This window comes from Grus americana, chromosome 1 (assembly GCF_028858705.1).
Source record: "Grus americana isolate bGruAme1 chromosome 1, bGruAme1.mat, whole genome shotgun sequence".
Lineage (NCBI taxonomy): Eukaryota > Metazoa > Chordata > Aves > Gruiformes > Gruidae > Grus > Grus americana.
In genome coordinates this window covers 111,649,661-111,670,984 of record NC_072852.1, presented here as the reverse complement: position 1 = coordinate 111,670,984, position 21,324 = coordinate 111,649,661, and positions in this window count along the sequence as shown.

Sequence of the window (21,324 nt, the reverse complement as noted above, 5' to 3'; positions counted from 1 at the left end):
TCATAGTAGCTGGTATGGGACTGTGATTTGGATTTGTGCTGGAAACAGAGTTGCTAACACAGGGATGTTTTCGTTCCTGCTGAGCAGTGCTTACACAGAGCCAAGGCCTTTGCTGCTCCTCACACCACCCCACCAGTGAGTAGGCTGGGGGTGCACAAGGAGTTGGGAGGGGACACAGCCGGTACAGCTGACCCCAACTGACCAAAGGGATATTCCATACCATATGACGTCATGATCAGTATAAAAAGCTGGGGGAAGAAGAAGGAAGTGGGGGCAGGGCAGGGCAGCGCAGCACAGCACAGCATTCTGAGTGATGGTGTTGTCTTCCCAAGTCCCTGCTACGCCTGATGGAGCCCTGCTTTTCCTTTACCTATTAAACGGTTTTTATCTAAACTCATGAGTTTTCTCACTTTCACTCTTCCAGTTCTCTCCTCCATCCCAAGCTGGGGGAGAGCGAGTGAGTGGCTGCGTGGTACTTAGCTGCCGGCTGGGACAAAACCACAATAGGTGCAGATATTGTATGATTACTCTTAAAATGAGGTAATATGCCTCCTCAGCCGCAGGTGTTTACAAACAAAATAGGAAAACAAATCAAAATCCCAGTCAATCTTTGATAGTGATGTCATGTCTAAGTGTTCCCTAATTACCATATTTTGATATTTGTGACTGCAAGCCTGAAACTTTAGAAATCCTGACAATAACTTAAATTCTTAAAATGTTACCATCATATCAGTGAACCTGGAATAATAAAAATGTGTCTCAAGTTGCCTGTAAAATTGATTGTCCCAGCTTTGACTCACTGGAAGCCAGAAATCTTCAGTTGTCGGTTAGGAAAACAGCATGGCGTCTACTGGTGAAAGTTCAGTGTGCCTAACTTGCGTTTACAAACTATTTTTGTGGGAAAGCTTCTGCCAAGCGCTACCCATAAGGCACCGCTTTCCTTCAGCAGGCTGCCCTCATGCTGGCCCTGCGTTCTAGAGCCTATGAGGAGAGATGCCAGAGTGCAAAGCATACTGCTTTGCACAGAACAAATTATAAAATGTGACTAAAACAGAGTTAGTTATATCACTTTTTTTAAAGGCTATAGAAATAATAAGAGCATATAAATAGTGTGAGCTCTAGTGTATTGCACAACACAGCAGCTCCTGTACTCCTCAGGATCATTCTGTAATGATACCATTACATTATTACTCTGTATCATTATAGAATATGAAAAAAATAAATTCATTTGCATGAAAAATTCCTTCATTTTTTTTTCTTCCTTCTGCAGTTTTGACTATGACATACCTATCTTTCACTGAGATTAGTCTGTCTTAGCCTATCTATTAATCTATATCTTTAGTCTCACTGATGCTATGATGAGGAATAGTGTATAATTGCTCTTCAGGAATTAGTCACACACATAACATATTTCGTTATGAAGCAAGTTAGTAAAGTATGTTAAGCATACATACTTCTAAAACAAATGGTAGCAATTATCATCTTTACAACTTCTCTGCCTTGGCAAGAACAAAAAGAAATGTCATGTGTCAGAACCCTCATAAAGAAGAGAATAGCTCCTCCTCATAAAACAAACAAACAAACAACATAAATGTCCAACATACATATTTGTACACTATATCCAAAATAATTTCCATAGTAGTGTTGAAATATCTTATTCTGCTGATTTAATGTTGCACTTCTATCAATCTTATATTGCAGCATCACCAGAGTTACATTAGCCATTAACTTCACAATATCATGAAAAGGACAGCCTAACTTCACTGACAACTGAACTTGATGATGAAATATCTAATAATGTAGTCAAAACCCCCTACTATATATTTTACAAGTATTTCAAACCCAGTCCATGAATGTCTTACAAGGATAAATGTTTTTGTTACCCCATTACTAAAATATAATATGCCTACCCTTATGCCAATGCAACACTTTACATGCATATTTCCAAGGGCTTATGCATCTCCTGCACCAAGAACTCTGATGCATCAGTTATATGAAAGTAACAAAAATTTAATCAGGGAAATCAAAATCTCAGCAAGTTTCCTTTACTTATATTTAAAAAATGTATTTCTAGAAGTTTTAATAAACAGCAAACACCATGATATAATCAATAACCATTACTACTAAAGGTAAGACTGAACCTTTTATTCCAATACTTGCTAACTTTATGAATAACACTGTTGTGGTCTGGAGGATTATCCATATGCATGACTTAAGTATGTGCAAAAAAATCAACAAGATCAAGGTCATAACTTATTGAATGACCCTTTTCCTCAGTTATTTTTGGACCACAAGTACATAATGCTAAATCTTGAGTTGTGTCTGCTATATTTGCTGATGGCCTCCAAGCCAAATTTTGCTAAACATACAAAACAGGCTTAGGTTGGCCTCATACATTTAGCTGGGAGAGAGTCTGCAATGGTTCTTAGTTTATCTGAAAAGACTGTCTGTCCTTAATACAGGGATTAAAGTAACATGCTTTATTGCACAATTTGCAATATTGTGTTTGAAATCTCTGCAGGATCACCCAACCTGCTGAGTATAATTTCAGAATCTAGCAGTACCATTAAAAATAAATGTTCTATTGACTATTCTATCAAATTGGCATTACAACAAATGACAAGGATCATCCCCTAGGGCTACCCTAAAATGTCTGATCTCTGTCCCACTGTACTTTGATTCTATGCTGAGTTGTCTGATGTTTGAAGAATATGCAAAAAACCCCACCTCCTTGACTTTCTGCCTTTAAGCCTTTGAAATGAATTGCAGGCAGTGAAAAGAAAATATGCCCCTATGTTTTGCTTTATCAAGTCATATTACTTCTCCCCTTAACAACAATAATAAAACAATGCAACCATGATAACCCAGAGAGAGCTTTTGTGTTAAATGTATGTCTGAGTCGTTCTCATGGCATGATTTCTTGACCTTCTTCCAGGTCTCTTATATGGTGTGTCACTAATTATTTGCATCTTGTCCAGCCTGTCTTCCACAGACTATCAAGTTAGTGAAGTGTTTATTTTTGTTCACTAAATGAGCCATTGATATATGGGACTGGTAGCTGGAAATATATAAATGCCTGGAGTTCAAATCCATTCTTGTATGTGACCTTCATAATGTGAACAAGAAGATATAGTTAAAGTTGATGAACTATACTGAATGAATTATATTTAGACAAGTTACTAGATCTAGGAAATGCTTCATTTTCCTTGGATTTTATGACTATGATTCCATGCTCTTTATGCTTATAATTCTCAGCAGTTTTGAGAATTAAGTGTATGTACAGCCATATTTTTGAATTATACAGGTCATCTAACTGAAGACAGAAATACATGAGGACCTTAGAGGCAGGAAAGATTTTTCTGCAGAAGTAGTGTTCTCCATATCCCAGTGACAGCCCGCTGAAATCTTCATTTCACTTTCCCCTCCTCTCTTTATGTTATTGCCACAAGAATGCAGCTATGCCGGGAGAAAGACTCGATAACATTGTCTTACTCTGGCCTATATCCCTAGGATGAATTGTGCCAAATTTGCAGGAGATACCTGCAGCTCAGAATCTCAGAGAGACTTCAGAGAGATCTGTTCTGATATATTTCCACTTAGAAGAATACTGCCCAAAAGGGCAAGGTATTTGCGCTTCAGGGAATCGACAGTGTAGAGGGTAAATTAAGATAACATTGCAAATCCTTCCTTAATTTAAATGAGGGGAGCTTGCCCCTCGATACTACATTTTGTGTGGCTGCCACTGTTCTCCAGGTAGAATTTAGACAGACTCTAGGTGTTTGAGCTCCAAATTTGGATTCTTAGCGTTACCAGCTTCTCACAACTCTCCTGAAGCCCTGAATTTTGGTGATTATATTTCATCATCTAATTTTCCTTTTTTTGGATGTGTGTGGTAGATGGCCAGTGTTGAAACAGCTGAACAGCCCATTTCCTTCAGCATGACAAGCCTTGCAGAATGAGCAAAGGGAGGACTCAATCATCAAGCCACCAGCTTGGTTTGGTAAGGGGCCCAGCCGTGCCCTGCGGTGGGTGGGTTGGAGCCGGCTGGAACCGGCTGTGTCCGGCACCGGGCAGCCCCGGCCCCTCCTCACAGAGGCTCCTGCAGCCCCTGACAGACCCTGGGCACCCGTACCAGGTACAGTGCTTTTTTCTGCAACATATTTGGGCTTAAATCAATGTGTTCAATTTATATCCTTAAACTCATGTTCTTGTACTAAACTTAACGCAAATGAAATATAATATTTCATAAGTTTTATAACATGCTGTTACTATTCTGACTTGTGCCTGCAGTCTGCAGTGCTAGCTTTATCTCATGAAAGCGGACATTTTTGTATGGAGAGAGACAGAGAAATAGTATCAGTCAAATATAGAGCATAAATATACTTAATTGTCAGTGATTTCTTTTGTTTAACCTGGTACATCTGCCCAGAGGACCCAGGAGTGGTATGGAATTGGCACTGGTGTGGGGTGAGCAGCAGTATTGACCCACGGCGCTCCACATGGGAGGAACAAAGTGGCTCCCAGTGACCTGAGCATGAAATCCACAGTGGAGGACACTGCCATGCAGCTCACACCATGTCAGCCCTCTTCCCTTATTTTTCAGCCCTCTGCTGCATGGAGAATGGCAGTTCTGAGTTGATCATCCTTCATCAGTATCTTCACGTTTAGTGGTTTCTCTCACTGCTTCTTCACACCTTCTTCCAGGTTCTTGCCTGTGGCTGCCTCCACTCTCCAAGAGTTCATTTCATTGGTCTGTTTTTCCATGACTGATAATAGAAAGGCAGCTCAGTTATAGAATATACTCTTTCAAATCCTGAAAACATGCACACCTACACTGATACATCTCACCTCCAGCCTCATCCATGTCATTTTCTCTTATTCCGCACTGCCTGGTCTCCACAGGCATTTTAGTAAGCAGTTTCTTCCTTTAGGACTATTCGTATAAGTGATGACTCATCCTTACTTGTTATGATGTCATTAGCTTTTTTTCAGATCACTGAGGTAGGTGTCTTCCTGCCTTGCAAACTGCAGGTACTGTTTAATATGATTTTTTTTTAAATATATATGGATAAAAAGGAAGTATTTCATTACTAATGTAAGATGTAGCAACACCTATGTGGTTATATTTCTTGAAGCTTCTTATCTGACATATTGTCTTAATTCATTATCATCCTTTCATCCAGAAGTGGCTCTGTGATGCAAAATCACAACCAACTCTTCAGTTATGCAGTAAAATTACTCATTATACTAGCATTTTGCTGTATAACTGAAAAGTTGATTGTGATTTTACAATTCTGGATTGGTTATTTCCCTTGTAAGCTCTTTTTGGTTTTCAGAAGTCATATTAATCATTTTATCCTTGCCTGTGATAAATAAATACATATTTAATCTTCATGTATAAATAATGTGCTCTTCTGAACGTATCAAACAAAATGTGATGAATGGTAGGGCCATTTTCAGTCTCTCCTTTAGATTTCCTTGTGATACTAGTAGACAGAAGGAGAATTGAGTCTCAGTCCCTAGGGATGTGTTACCGTTGTAATGGAATTAATAGAGCTGATAAAATGAATAATTCATGATGCAGTATCTCTTGACAAAACTTCTCAAAAGAGTCCAGTACAGACCAGCTAACTTCTGGTTAGGAGCTGGCAATCACTGCCACACTTTTCTTTTTCCTTTTTTTTTTTTTTTTCCTTTCCAGTTAACTGCAATTATTAATAATATAATAATAAATAATAACTGTCCTTCTATGTCCTCCCCTCTAACAAAATAGAACTAAGGAGGGATTGTGAGGTCAAAACAAACAAACAAAAGAAGATACTTAAGAAAAACTTGTCATCAGAAAAGCACTTTATGTTTCTAATTGAACAAAGGGATTTAACTTTTTCCAGTGAGCTGAAATATACATACGTGTATTTCCTGTACTCAGCACCTATGTGATATACTGTAGGAACTTCTCATTTAAAGACCATTAGTAGTAGTGCCTACATGCTTTTTTAACCCTTGCAACTGTATCTACTCCAGGCACTTTAAATATACTCTGTTTATCCATGCCTCAGACATGTTTCAACCACAAGATTAATTACCAGTGCACTTGGGTTCCTCAGGGCTGTGATTTCTAGGTGCTTCTGGGTAGAAGATAAACCCTCTTTGTTTCTCAGAAAATTTGCAGCTCCCATAGAGCCAAGAAAAATGACCGTGGAGAGTGAGGAAAAGGCAAGTCATTGCTTGTTTCTTAAGGTTAAGATGCATCTCCCTACCTCAGTTCAACAATGTCTATTACTTACTATTATCTACCAACATAGCATTCTCCTTCTGGAGAACTGGAGAATCTGTCAGAGAAAACACAAAATAAAGTAAGGCTGTGCTTTAAGAAGTGGTCACACAGGAGTTTGGATAACAAACTGTCATGAGCAGGATGGACCACATCCTAGAATTACAATCTACAGTTAAAAAAAATCCTTTATGCATATTATGATAATTGTATTGCCGATTTTACTTTTACTTCCTGTGGTAGCCTACTGGTCATCAATCAAGGGGAAAGTTGATTGCCAGATACCATTATAGGTGGAATGACACTAAATGAGATAATCTAGGTATTACGTTGGTTTAATTTTAAAATCTTTCGAAAACAACAGAACTTCAGACATACTGAATAAACTATTTAAATTATACAACATTTTAGATTAAATACATTAGATATATTAAATTATTCTGAGCTGCATGCATTTAGGTAATGTCTGAATAGGAGTACGTTACAATTCTGGACCACTTCATCTGATTAGGAAAATTTACATTATACAGAGTAGAGCTAATGAGAGATGTGAAGGTGGAGTCATATCTCCCTTAAGCCATCTGGTCAATCAATGTGTGTTCTTAACATTTATTGTTCTGTTAGTTTATCCAAAAGAAGGTTAAAAAGGTAATTTAGTAGAGTCATCAGGAATTGAAAAGATTTCTAATAGAACAGGACACTTGAATTAACGAGACCAAAGAAGTACAAAGTTCAGTGGCTGAAATTCAAACCCATATAAATTAAGACTGGAAGAAGGACATACATTATTAACAGTGAAGATAAGAAACAACTAGAAGAATTTGTAGGGACGTGGTGGTAACTTCTAGTCTATAAACCAGGATTGTATGCTCTTCTATAATAAATGCTTTAGCTCATGATCATTCATTAGTCACTAGTAAAGCTGAATTTTTGACAAATTTGTTCTATATAGGATTTACACAGTTTTATTTAAAATATGCAAATTTACATGTTTTGAAATATTAATTGTAAGAAATAAAGCTATTCATAAGTAAGAATTGGCAGAAGTGGTGTAAAATATTCTATCAAAATCAAAAATATATTTACTACTAATAATCCTACTATGCAGCCTTCCACCTCTCCTCCTGTGCTCAACAGAGAGTTGGTATCTAGATCTGCTTCATTACCCTCCTGCTGTACACCTCCGTGTGGTCACAGCCGGGGCCGAGTTTCTGCAAGCCTGATAATCAGGAAGTTGTTCCCTCTGCCCACCCTCACAGACAAGTTGGATCTAATTTAGCTATGCTTTTGCTAAAAGTCACATGGATTCTTAGGCATGATGGAGGTGAGTCAGTTAATTAAAATAAATTTAGTGTAGGTACAAGCATGCCAGTACTTCTGATGGTTTGTATGTTATTTCTGTATCTCTCCTGACACACGGTGACCAAAAAAGAGGATATGAGTTGGCATGGGTTTCTTTTTATTTTTTTCCCCTAGCAGTTAGGTAACCATTAAAAAGTATAGAACTGCTGGTGTAAACTGTGTGGAAAAATGAAGAAAAGGATGGATGTATTTTAACTGCTGTATCAGCAGTGATATTGAACATTTTCTGCTCCTGTGTATGTTTAAGGCACTATGATAATCATAAATGTTATCCTTTAAATGCAATTTTATAACTGTTTAGAAACAGCATATGGTAATTTTTCAGTAAAATAAAGTTCTTCAAGCCTCAATGGTTCACATTGTTGGTTTTTAAGGATGCGTCTACTTGAAGACTTTTTATGTTAACATTATTGCTCCATTCATAACAACGGTAGCACATAAATAAAGACTAGCAGTATTAAGGCATAAAGCTTAAAATTGACATTAAGGTCTCAGTCCTGTTCATGCTAAGAAAAATACTAAGTGATGTTTGTTGTCTAATCTTTACTATTTTCAAGTGCATAAAAGCTCTTGATTGTATGGAAAAGTTTAGCAGAAAAAAAGCTATTTTTTAAAGCCAGTCCAGCACTATGACGCAAACCAATTACTGTTCTGTGGAAGTACCACAGTAGAATTTATTACTTTCTCTATACTTTTTATATTTTTGTATTTTAATTGTAAACTTGTTGAAGTTCCTTATTAGGTAGTAAGCTCTTTGGAGTTCAGACAGTGGTCAAATATGCTGTGTGTATTATTAACTTTTACAATCCTCATCATTAAGTGACATCAACTAGTTGTCATCTTCAAATAGTAAAGTAATATAATCATATTGCTATGTGAGGAACTTTGTTCTGTTAAATTTACACTGTGTAAGAAAAAAAATGAATGTACATCTTATGATGCAAATAATTATGAAAATTATATTGCATATGCAGACAAAATGCCCATAAAATCTCATGATTATGAAATAGTTAGCATGGCAGGATGATCTGCAGCTCTGTCATGTACCCTGTTTTTAAAGGTGTCCCAGCAATGAAGAGTCTACCTTACACTTGTAGTGTATGCATTTGGAAAGTTTTCCTTTCAGAGTAGCATTCAATCTAAATCTCTCTTGTTACTTTCACACTCCAAACTTCTTGTCCTATCTTCCACAGACTTAGATAAAAGATTATTCTTTTCGTCTTTTCATCAGTTTTTGAAGTATTTGAATATTGTTTGTCTCATCATCTTTTTCTGAAGAGTAAGGACTCTAAATTTTCTCAACATTTCTAAGTAGGTTTCTGTAATTTGCATGAATATTCTGAGCAACAAACTGTCTTCACACCTCTTGTGATGCTAGCCAAAGAGCTTGTGCCTACCAAAGGAGATTTCTGTCAAGTGTTGTGGTATCTGTCTTTAAACCTTGCAGCTTGGTGGAAAGCATATACTCCAGCTCTGAATCCTATTTTTAGTAATAGCCATTATAGCTCATCATCCACTGCTCTTGTAGGAAGAGCATAGCTAGTCTTTCTCAAATAACTTTGGGACCAGGATAATTATATGACTTTTAAAACAATGAGTAAGTCTAGTTTATTCTCTCTGAGTAAACATTTGATTACGCATTTTGTAAACTCAGGCACAAAACAAAAAAAAAATGTATATCAATAGTATCTCAAAGCTTATCTCTGTCACCAGGTGTTAGTGGAGAATCTCAACAGTCATTGCTGCCTCCAAGTTGAGTGTCTTATAGACATCCTCCCTAGAGAGCAAAGCCTGAGACACTGCCTCTACTCTGCATGTAGACTCTCATTTATACTCTTGAGATACCTGCTGAGTATAGCAATAAGTTTTTTTTGCAGAGTTGTTCCATCATTGTTACAAAAAAAAAGTGTTTTCATCAAAATACATTGTATATCAGGTTTCTTTACAAGGACAACATGAAATACAGCTCTTTAGGACAGGCTTGCAGAATACTCATCGTAAGAGTTATATGAGAATAAAAATGTATGAAAAAGACATTTCAAAACTCAGATTTTCTTTTTAGTCTTCAGAGTTCTGATTCATTTGACACTAATAAATAGAAATGGGAAGTGAGAGATTTCCTCTTGTCCTTAGGGGTTGGTTGAGTCTCTCCACCTAGGTTGTGCACATTGTTACCCAATCTCTCTAGGTCAGATAACTCCTTCCTGCAAGTTAAAATATTTCATAAACAATGTATCTCAGGAAAAAAATGATACCTGTCCTATTAACACTACAAACACGTGTTGGTGTCTTGCATTCACAGGAACTAAGCAAAGCATAGAGATGTAACAAACATTGAGCTTGGGAATGACATTCTCTCCCCATCACAGTTGTAGAGACATGCAGTCATGTTTGCCAGATTGCAAGCACTCTTACCTTAATTTTGTTCATAATGGTTCTTGTGCACTGTTGAGCCAAAACCTGACTTTCTGTAAGTAGAAGAATGCTGTTTACTTCTATTACAATGCATGAGATTAGAATCCCCAGCATAGTGCTCTATAGCACTGGTGTCTCCAGAGATCCAGTTGTCTTGCTCTTTGGCTGTTCATTCAGCAAAGATCACCTCTCAGTGCCTTTTCTCCTCATGACACAGCTGTGTCAGTTGTCATCTATCCCCAAATGACACAAGTGAATCTCCTCATAGAGGATGTGAGATAGGGGATTATCCATCACCTTTCATGGCAGAGCCAGAGTAAAAGCTGCGGGGCTCAGTACCAAGTGAAGAACAATAGACGAGGTAGCAATGACAGCTATGATTTGGGTGTGTGAGAAATGACACTGAGTAGTACAAAAAGCATTGGCAGCTTGTGAGACTCTCTGCAGGAGCCCACCACTTCCCTGTAACACTGCAGGAGATGCTGTCAGTCAAGCCATCTGAAAATCTTATCCCTCTTAGATCTTGAACATTGCCAAAGCTGGATTTTCTTAGTGTAAACTATGTGAGAGGGCAGGACCTGAAATAATGATAGTCGTACCTGGCAGGGTGTCCTAGCTTGGACCCAGCAGCTTCTACGGGCATGGGAAAATTAAACTTTTTTTTTTGTCTGAAACCAGCAAGCCAATCAAACCTGGTAGGTTTAAATTTAAGCTTTGAATTCATATTTAAGTTGCCAGATGCCTATCCAAAATTAAAAGTCTCTTTGGTTTCATCTCCTTTTTTGGTGCTTACAAACCAGCCTTTAAAATTTCTTTTTTCTGTAGGTTCATTGTGCTTTTCCCTAGAGATCGCAGAAGTATGAGATATTCCCCATGAGGAATTACACTGAAATATTTAAGAAGCTTTACTTCCTCCCTCCAGAAACCCATGCTACTGTAAGAACATTTCCCATTATACTATTGCTTCAGGGTTTAAGAATTTTTTTTAAGGAAGACATTTTATGGCTATTACTCATTCTCTGTGTCTATGTTAGATGCAACCTAGAAGACATACCTTTTTAAAGATTTTTTAGCTCTTGTTGATTTGCAGGACATACCTAAGTGTTATGAAAATAATGACTGTGTTCATAATTTCTGCTAATATTTGAGTATGATCAGAGACATTTGGCTGAAGAATGTTGACTCTCCTTCTGGAGAGAATCAGAGAAAAACTATCTGGGCATTTAAGAGACCAAGATACAGTTAGACAACCATTTCTGTATAGCAGAGGTTTAAGTTTTGCTTTTGCTTATCTCTTCCTTTTCTGCAACTGTTAGACTTCCTCACCAAACCCTATAGTAGGACAAACAGTTGTGGTGGGTTGACCCTGACTGGACGCCAGGTGCCCACCAAGGCCGCTCTATCACTCCCCTCCTCAGCTGCACAGAGGAGAGAAAATATAACAAAAGGCTTATGGGTTGAGATAAGGACAGGGAGAGATCACTCACCAATTACCGTCATGGGCAAAACAGATTGAGCTTGGGTAAAATTAATTTAATTTATTACCAATCAAATCAGAGTAGGATAATGAGAAATAAACCCAAACCTTAAAACACCTCCCCCTACCCCTACCTTCTTCCCGGGCTTAACTTTACTCCCAGTTTTCTATGCCTCCTCCCCCTCAGCAGCACAGGGGGACGGGGAATGGGGGTTGTGGTCAGTTCATCACATGTTGTCTCTGCCGCTCCTTCCTCCTCAGGGGGAGGACTCCTCACACTCTCCCCCTGCTCCAGCATGGAGTCCCTCCTACAGGAGACAGTCCTCCACCAACTTCTCCAACGTGAGTCCTTCCCACAGGCTGCAGTTCTTCACAAACTGCTCCAGTGTGGGTCACCCACGGGGGTCACAAGTCCTGCCAGCAAACCTGCTCCAGCATGAGCTTCTCTCTCCATGGGTCCAAAGGTCCTGCCAGGAGCCTACCCCAGTGCAGGCTTGCTGCTGGGTCACAGCCTCCTTCAGGTGCCTCCACCTACTCTGGCATGGGGTCCTCCACAGGCTTCAGGTAGATATCTGCTCCAACATCATCCTTCATGGGCTTCAGGGGGACAGCCTGCCTCACCATGGTCTTCTCCATGGGCTGCAGGGGAACCTCTGCTCCAGTGCCTGGAGCACCTCCTCCCCCTCCTTCTTCACTGACCTTTGTGTCTGCAAAGTTGTTCTTCTCATATATTCTCTTTCCTCTGTTCTGACTGCTGCTGGTGTTGCACAGTTTTTTCCCCTCCTTCTTAACTATGTTATCCCAGAGGTGCTCCCACCATCGCTGATGGGCTCGGCCTTGGCCAGTGGCAGGTCCATCTTGGAGCCTGCTGGCATTGGCTCTGTCAGACACAGGGGAAGCTTCTAGCAGCTTTTCACAGAAGCCACCCCTGTAGTGCTCCTGCTACCAAAATCTTGCTACACAAACCCAATACAACAGTGGAAAGAAGTAAGCAAGGTGATGACTCCAGTAACCTCTGTGTCACATTTTCCAAAGCTCCCAGTCTCGAGAACGTATGCAGTCACCTCCAAATAGTCCTTGCCAGCCTGCAAGCACAAATGATGGTAAATGCAATGATTTAATTCTAAATCATTGCTTTAAAATCAAGTCTTCGCAAATGTGTGTACAATTCGATATGTGACACAATTCTTCACAAGTCTGATAAGTAATTAGCATTCCCATAATTGAATTTTTCATTTTGAATCCTGGGCTTTCCTTAGGGAGTCTTGCTGTCTTGTAACTCTTCTGAAGTGTCATCTTAACAAAAAAATAATCTATACTTTTTTTCAGTCTTATTATAGCCTTGCAATCCTTATTCAGGCACACTCCAATGGCCTTCTAAAACACATTGTTTATTCCATGAAAGAAGTGTTGATTCTGTGATATCTATATGAGGAAAATGAGATGTTTTTCTACAACCTGGACTGATCTAATGAAATACCTAAACATCTTTCACTTCAATAATAGTTCCACTTTAATTAGTATCCTGGCGACTATGTTTCATGGAAAATATTCATTGGATAGCAGTGTTCTCTCTTAGGGTCCAAGCTGTGTAGCCACATTATTTATTTTGTAAGGTGACAGTTCCTTCTCTTTGACAAATCATGTAATATAGAATCATGGAATCACAGAGTCATGGAATGGTTGGAGTTGGAAGGGACCTCAAAGACCATCTAGTTCCAACCCCCCTGCCATGGGCAGGGACACCCTCCACTAGACCAGGTTGCCCAAAGCCCCATCCAACCTGGCCTTGAACACTTCCAGGGAGGGGGCAGCCACAGCTTCTCTGCACAACCTGTTCCAGTACCTCACCACTCTAACAGTAAAGAATTTTTTCCTAATATCTGGTCTAAATCTCCACTCCTTCAGTTTAAGGCCATTACCCATTGTCCTATCACTACATGCCCTTGTAAACTGTCCTTCTTCAGCTTTCTTGTAGGTCCCCTTCAGGTACTGGAAGGCCACAATAAGGTCTCCCTGGAGCCTTCTCTTCTCCAAGCTGAACAATCCCAACTCTCTCAGCCTGTGGAGAGAGAGGTGCTCGAGCCCTCTTATTATCTGTGTGGCCCTTATCTGGACTTGCTCCAACAGCTCCATGTCCTTCTTATATGGGAGGCCCAAGAGCTGGACACAATACTCCAGGTGGGGTCTCATGAGAGTGGAGTAGAGGGGCAGAATCACCTCCCTTGACCTTCTGGTCACGCTTCTTTTGATGCAGCACAACAAATGGTTGGCATCTTATGATACTGCTTGCATCATAGAAAAATGATCCATGAACAACAGATATTCAAATTGCCCAAACTCTGTTTTGGTGTAATATCAAGCAATTTAATTTTGAACTAATTCAGAACACAATTCTAGTCAAAGTTTCTGAGATGGTATTTCTCCCCTATTTTTCCCTGGTTTTGTTTAACTTAAATCCTGAATATAGTTTTAAAAAAAACCACACCACCACCAAAAAACAAACAAACAAACCACACACAGCCCCCCTCCCCCCCCAAAAAAAAAGAAAAGAAACAAACCCCTGGAACACTCAGCCTTTTAAATGCTTGGCTTGTCTCTGCTGTCTTTCTCTAGGCACTAACTGAAAAATTAAAGCACAAGGTCTTCTGAGGAATCTGAGTTTCTAATGATTTCTGTGTATAGATGATGAGAGTTTACAATGAATATTGAAGTCCCTTCAGGAACCTGGTCTACTAAAACAAAGTTAGAAAAAAATAGGAATTTTTACCAGTAAAGGGCCTACTAAAGGGAGTGTGTCTTCTCTAAAATAGTGTCAAAACTGCTTTGGTATATTTGAAGTTCAACCAAAACACTATGACTGTGACTTTTTGGGTTTTGGTTAGTTGGTTGGTTTTGCTTATGTTTTCTATGTTTAGTCTGTGTCAGCAACCCAACAACTAAGCCTAGTTTCCATATATGAATGTAAGCATCTTGAACAAACAAGATCTCTAGAGGATGGTTATGTTTTAAAGAGCAAAAAATGTGGATGGTGAAGATCAGGGTTTAAAGGAAAAGAACAGCCATTTACCATTTTTCACTTGAATGAAGATATCAGGATGGATCCCTCTGTGTTAACCTTCTTCCTCCTCAATAAAGTCCCTCTGAAATTTATTCCAGAAACTACAATTTTTGCAGGAGGAGCTACCTAAAGACTCATAATGCAAGTAACATCACAGATGTCTATGGTGTATTTTTTAAAGTTATCCGTTTCATCATGGCCAAACATTCCCTTGAGAAAGTGAATTTCTGAATTTAAAAGAAAGGATGAGTTTGGCTTAAGTTGTTTTGTTAGCCAGGTTGTTTACTTTATGGATCATCTGTTGCCCTCTGTGTGACTTAAGATTCTCTTAACTGATCAGTGTTTATGTGTTATCTGTTGCTCAACAGATGTCTCAGACTCTAAGGTCCCCCCTGAGTACAGTATTTGTTTGTATGTGCAAGCATTCCCAATTGCAGAAGTATACTTGTACTAAAATACGAGGTAAATTAATTTTAACTTCACCTGCGCATACTAACAAACATTACACTTGTTCTGTACGAAACATTCAAGTTAACCAAAAGACACAAGTAAAGATCAGTGACATAGAAGATTATTGTTCTGGTCAATATTTCAGAAGAATATATCTCTAAGGAATAAGAAATTAGATGTTTTACTCAATTTTAATGTCTTTTACATTTTTTACGAGAGAAAACACTACACCCATGGAGGGAAAGGCAAACATGAGCATGAGTGATCAGTCTTGTGAGTATAGGCTTTACACAGGAAAGAATCTTCAGGTCTTTGCATCTACAAGTCCCAGAGAAATATGAACTATCTTGAAATCTCATTAGGAGATTTAATTTTTAGTTTCTTCAGCATTTACCAGCCCACAGAAATAAATCAATTATTTGAGTGATTTTTTTTGCATCCAAATTAAAAGAAAATAACAAATCTTTTTCCACTAAATTAAAGAAATGGAGAACTGCAACTAATTCACTATATCGTACTTGATTTATGAGGTTCTAATTTCGTGTAAACACAAAGTACAAAAAGGTGAGAAACCTACATAGTTTTCCAACTGTTATTCATTCCATTAAACTAATTGACCATGAAATTGTTGGTAGTTGAGCTTTGAAGTGGGACAAAACCAGAGCACAGGTACATATTATTTTAATGAACAGTGATGTGTGAAACGAATCATAGCCTTGTCAACAAGATAATAGTGAATTATATCCCAGTCATGGTTGAGAGAATATATGACAAACATACTGCATGTAGTATGCAAAAGCTGCTAAATGTTTATCAATTTGAAATTTCTATGTGAAAACTGTAAAATGAAGAAACTCTACAAGTGCTCATTAATCAGGCATAACAAATATAGCTTCAACCCAATATTCATATACTCTTGAGTTTTTGTGAATATGGGGCAAGCCTTTGATTGACTTCTGTTTGTCTTCAATTATAGCAGCCAATTCTTTCTCTGATATATGTTTATACTAACAGAATTTTCCTGAACATATGGAAACAGGATAGAAATATCTAAATGAAAAATGAGGAATATTGTTGCCTTATTTGGAGATTTTTGTATTTTTAATTTTTGCCTAGGAATTTTGTTAATTTATTTTCAGGAATGCTCAACATTAAAACATAAAACTATTGCTTTATCATTGTTACAAATGTAACCCAAAACTAGTTAAAATTTAGAAATAAAGATCAGAGGGACTCAATTGACTCATTTTTGTAAGATGCTTGTTTGGCTTTTTGCTCAGTTTGTTCAGTGAGGTAGTGCCTTCAGACTTTAAATTAGCAACCCCTCCTCCTTAAAAATTATATTTCTGACTTTATTCATGTCCATATTTATCCTGTAATCCTTTGTAAAATAACATAGATTTAGACAAGCTTTTGAAAGTAGAACTAACAAGAGCTCCCCTCCTATCTATGCCCGAGAAAAGACTGCATACTTAGGTTATCCATTGACAGTCATGGAAAACAAATCTCCACCCAACTGTTCTATATGGAGCTCTGTTTTATTCTTAGGAAAATAAATTATGGTAGATATTGAGAATGCTAACCTTTAAATAAAATATTAGGTACAAGCAGCTTATTGGAACACGTTTAGTTACAAGTAGATTTTTATGACTGCTTAGAATTGATATATTTTAATTTCTTAGACTGTCACACCCTCTTAAAATGATTATTCTGAAGCATTCACTTTTACGTTAGCCTTGACCTACTTTCTATTATGATGAGTACTTTGGGTATAAATATCTGGCACCTATTCACAAGCCTTATTGTCATAGAATAATAGACGTTATCTAGATACTTTCAGTAGATCTTTTCCTCTTTGCTTCACTCTGTCTAGGTGATGAAAAGATTTTATTATATTTTTAAAGGAGACAAGTGAGTGGGGGGAGAAAGGACTTGTTAAGGAATTCATACTATCCTTCAGTGAGATAATTAAATTCTTCATGGGTTCTCTTGGTTGGATCACTAAATATCTGCTGTACTGCAGTGGAAGAAAAGGAAAAGTAACAGAATCAGCCGTGTGCTGCACATAGTATGAATCAGAAAGTAAATAATAAAATCTTAGCAGCTGCTACCATCTGGATGGGAAACAGATCGAGGAGCTTGCAGTCACTCTTGTTAGTAAGGAAATACAGAAGTCTTGACAGTTGAAGCAGTCACTATGTGTCATATCGAGGTATGCTTTGAGGTGCAGGGGTATATAGTGTTGAGCTTAAGATGATGCAGAAGGATATAATCAGCAACAATTGTATACAGGGCTGGCACTTCATTTTGCCAATTCCTGCTCAAATACATAGTGTGTTCATTGTCCCAAAGACCTGCTGACCTGCTCTAATCTAGGCACAAGTTTGCAGTTAACCAAGTTGAGAATAGGATTTGACAGAAGTACATAAGTGAAATTTCCATATAGAAAGCTCAGCAGATTTAAGACAAATAGAACAGTCATTCTTTCAACTGAGGTTATGTCATTGTTTTAATTTCTGAATTTTCATGTTTTCCTTTCCTCTTCCCATTGCTGAATTAAGTCTCCTGATGGTCTGTCATCTTTCCTTCTTGGAGAATCTCCTGGCTGCCTTTGTTCACACTCTGGCACTACGTCCATTGAGCGCTTCTGCTGAAAGTGCATTTCTGCTTCTCGAGTATGCATTATATCAGCTACAGATTCTCCTTTCCTGCCTGATGCCTTCATATATTGTCTCGTCTCACACTCCATTCTTGGATGCTTTTTCTGGGCTTGGACCACAGCCACAAATCAAGCCTAAGCAAGCAAGGTAGTGGCCATGAATAATAGAGGAGGTTGCGGCATGTCCTAAAGCATATTTAGTAATATCTTTGGATCAGAAGTTCCTTCTGGATTACGACTGCTTTAACAGTAGACTGATTTTCTGAATAAGCAGGAACTGCCTTCAGCAGGACCCAATACTGGGTAAATAACAATTGTGATTTTATCTGGATTTTTATCAGGTGAATGTCAAGTTAGTTTCATTAGCTTTTTCTAGTCCTCATAGCATCAACCAATGATGATTTAGAAGGATTAAGGTGAATGTAGAGGAGGGGGAAAAAAAAAAAAAAAAGAGCAAATAATAAACCCCAACCATTAATTGGCCTAATTCAAACTGGTTTGTGTTTTTCGGTGCACAGGGACTGTTGGTTGCAGAGTTGTTTAGAGAGGTGCTATTTTTTTAGTTCACAGTAAAAAAAGTGCTATCAATGCTGTGACTTGTCCTGTAAGAAAGAAGATTTAAGAGACATACAGAGAGTGGCACATTTGATCTATTCACCAAAACTGCAAACACACAACTCTCTAGGTATGTATTTTCCAGAGGGGTTTTGATTAAGACAGTTACATAATTTCAAACAGAGATGAGAGAATTTCTGAACTGCAAGAAAGCTTTATTTCTCTATTATTTTAAATCCACAGATGATCTGTCAGAATAAAGAGAAGAAATGTTCTCTTCAAAAGAGTATCTATTTGATGTATTTGGGATTGAAAAGGAAGAAAACTTTTTTTAATATCATTCAACATTATAGCAGATTAACTTGTAGACAAATTTTCTGATTTCTTAATTGATGTTAGCTGTGATTTTTAATTTTTTTGGGGGGAGAGGGGTGGGGTTTTTTTTTATTATTTTAAATGAGGAGTGGATCTGTGAAGCTACTGATCTTGAAACCTTAACTTAGCTTGCAGTAGTTGTGTTAGTGAGATGCTAGGCAAAGATCACAAGAAAATTTGTTCCTTTAAACAGTGGCACAAAAGGTTATAAAGAAATTGTAAGCAACTATGAAGCTTTTTGACAGATAGTCCTATGCTTCTTCCTCTCACTGTAGTCTAATACTAGATACTATATTATTCTTTACTTGCAATTTTTATATCCACTCTCACTGGATTTTGTCTCCTGATGACTTAAGGCCCACTTTTATGCATCTTCAAGTGAAGACAACTAAAACACAGGAAATATTTCTTGTACTTCTCTCTGATCTCACGGTATGCCCACAGTGTTGGTGGTTTGTGGGTTTTCTGTGTTTTTTTTTCTTCTCTCCCTTCCTCCCTCTCTCCCTCCCTCATTTTTGGAGATCTATGATTTCAGCAGTTAGTTAAAGAATAATACTTATAAATGAAACCTCTTCAGCAATGGGCAAGTTTTCCTTACTCACATGATGACAATAGTGAGATTGTGTAGGCTTAGGTCAGAGTGCACCATACCTGTAATACATTTCTTGTTCCCCTGCTGTGGGTAGGTACAGGTCAGAAGAGCACACAAGACAGACATTCAAAACATCAGGAACTAGAAATGTCTGAGAGTCCAAGTTCAATGGCAATTAATTTCAGTGGGCCCATTACTGTTCATTCTTACATTCTTTAGTCCAGGGGTGATCTTGAAAAAGAAACAATGAAATATAAGTGAGTGGTGGGTCACATGAAGATGACATTGCTTGCATTATGCTGGTATTAAAGATTTGAACTAAGTTTTACAGCCCTTTTAGCAAGAACCATGGCTTTAAGGAGTACATTTTGTCATAAAATGTTTCTTCCTGGGAGTTTAAGTGGACTTACATTTCAAGATAGAAAAGGACATACACATCTATATAAGAAAAAGTTGTTTTACAGAAGGAGGCATTTCAACAGAAGAGAAAATGCTTCAACAAAGAGCTTCAGGAGTAGCTGAAATGAAGATTTTTTTTCATCTAGGGGACAGAATCTGCTAAGAAAGAATGAGTGCTTCACTAAAACCAGTTTTCATACAGCAACAGAACAGAGAAGGAGTTATGGGCCCAATGCTAGCGTGACTGAATGCAGAGGCTAAGTAACTATTGATTTAAGCTTAGAGTAAGGTCAAGATTGACATATAGTGGAAGAATGTATTTTGGTGAACGTGTGACTTCGTGAATCAGTAAAATCAGGGAAGCAAAGAACAAAACTCTGGTGAAGCAACATAATGTTCTAATAGTAAATTTGCTTGGGAATTCAAGCAATGTCTATTCCCAAAATACTTGTGCTGTTTTCCACAGGTACCTTTGTTTTGTCATTACAGAAATGAATAATAGCTTTGCGTTGTCAGAAGCATGGCATCTGGAGTTTATAAAAAAAAGAGAATCCAGCAACATTTTATGTTGAAGTAGATATTTTACACACTTGGAGTGGTGTCTGATGTAAAAAATTTGTGGGAATGAAATAGATCAACTATGTAAATATTTAGTTAGGCTTATTTACAGCTATATTACAGTATAAGAACTATTACTGGTCCTCTCTGAGTAGTATTGACACTAAATCATTTAGGACATAACAAGCATAGTGGCAGTGTAATTTTCTAACATGCCTAAGTCTGCACAATAGCTGATGCAAATTATGCAGGACTCCACATTTGCCCAAATGCAAGGATCTTTTGAAATAACATTACAGAGACCTCATTTTGCAGAGCAAGGACTTTGCTTTTACTTATTAAAAGAAATTTTCAAGAACCCCGTTGACAGTAGTAGGGCAAAACATTGGCCCTTGCAGATGATTTTATTGAATAGGACTTGCAAATGGAGACTTGGAAACATATTCTTCTTTCCTTAAAGGTGGCAGATGCCTTTTATTATCATATATAAAAGCAGTAGCAAACCTTCATATTTCAGCTTTTCTTTCAGCTTGATAACTCCATTTAAATGGGATATATAACTGATATTTTCATTGTTTGTTTAATGTTAAGTCAAATTAAAAGTAAGCAGACTAGTATATAACATCAGCTTTACAGAAGAACAGCTTGCAAGCATTCTTGTAGTATAGCAAGAACCCAGTCAGAACAAATGATTGGATTTGTGCCTTGCAAACACGTCACTCTTTCATCCCCAAAGACTCAATCAATGTACCTATCATTTTAATGATCACCAGGCTGCATTCAACTTGATCTGAGATCTAATCTTTAACAAATCACTGCAATTGTTTTGGTTAGTTCTAAGTCCTATCTGAATTAGTTTGCACTGTCAGTAATTACCTTCATTTGTTATTTTTCATTTGATTGCAACTGTCTAAAATTTCCTTTTAATCTGGTATCTTTTTCTTTGACTTTTACTTTTATTTTCTTTTTCTTTGATGATACTTCTTTCTGCAACCCCATCATTCAAAGTATCTTCTCTTCCCTCACCATTTTCCTCAAGCTACAGTAACATTACTTCACTCTTCTCTGTCATTTCCAGTTATTTCATTGAGCCTAGTTAACTTGGCTGGATATTTCCTGCTAACATTACCACCCAGTGTCACTGCAC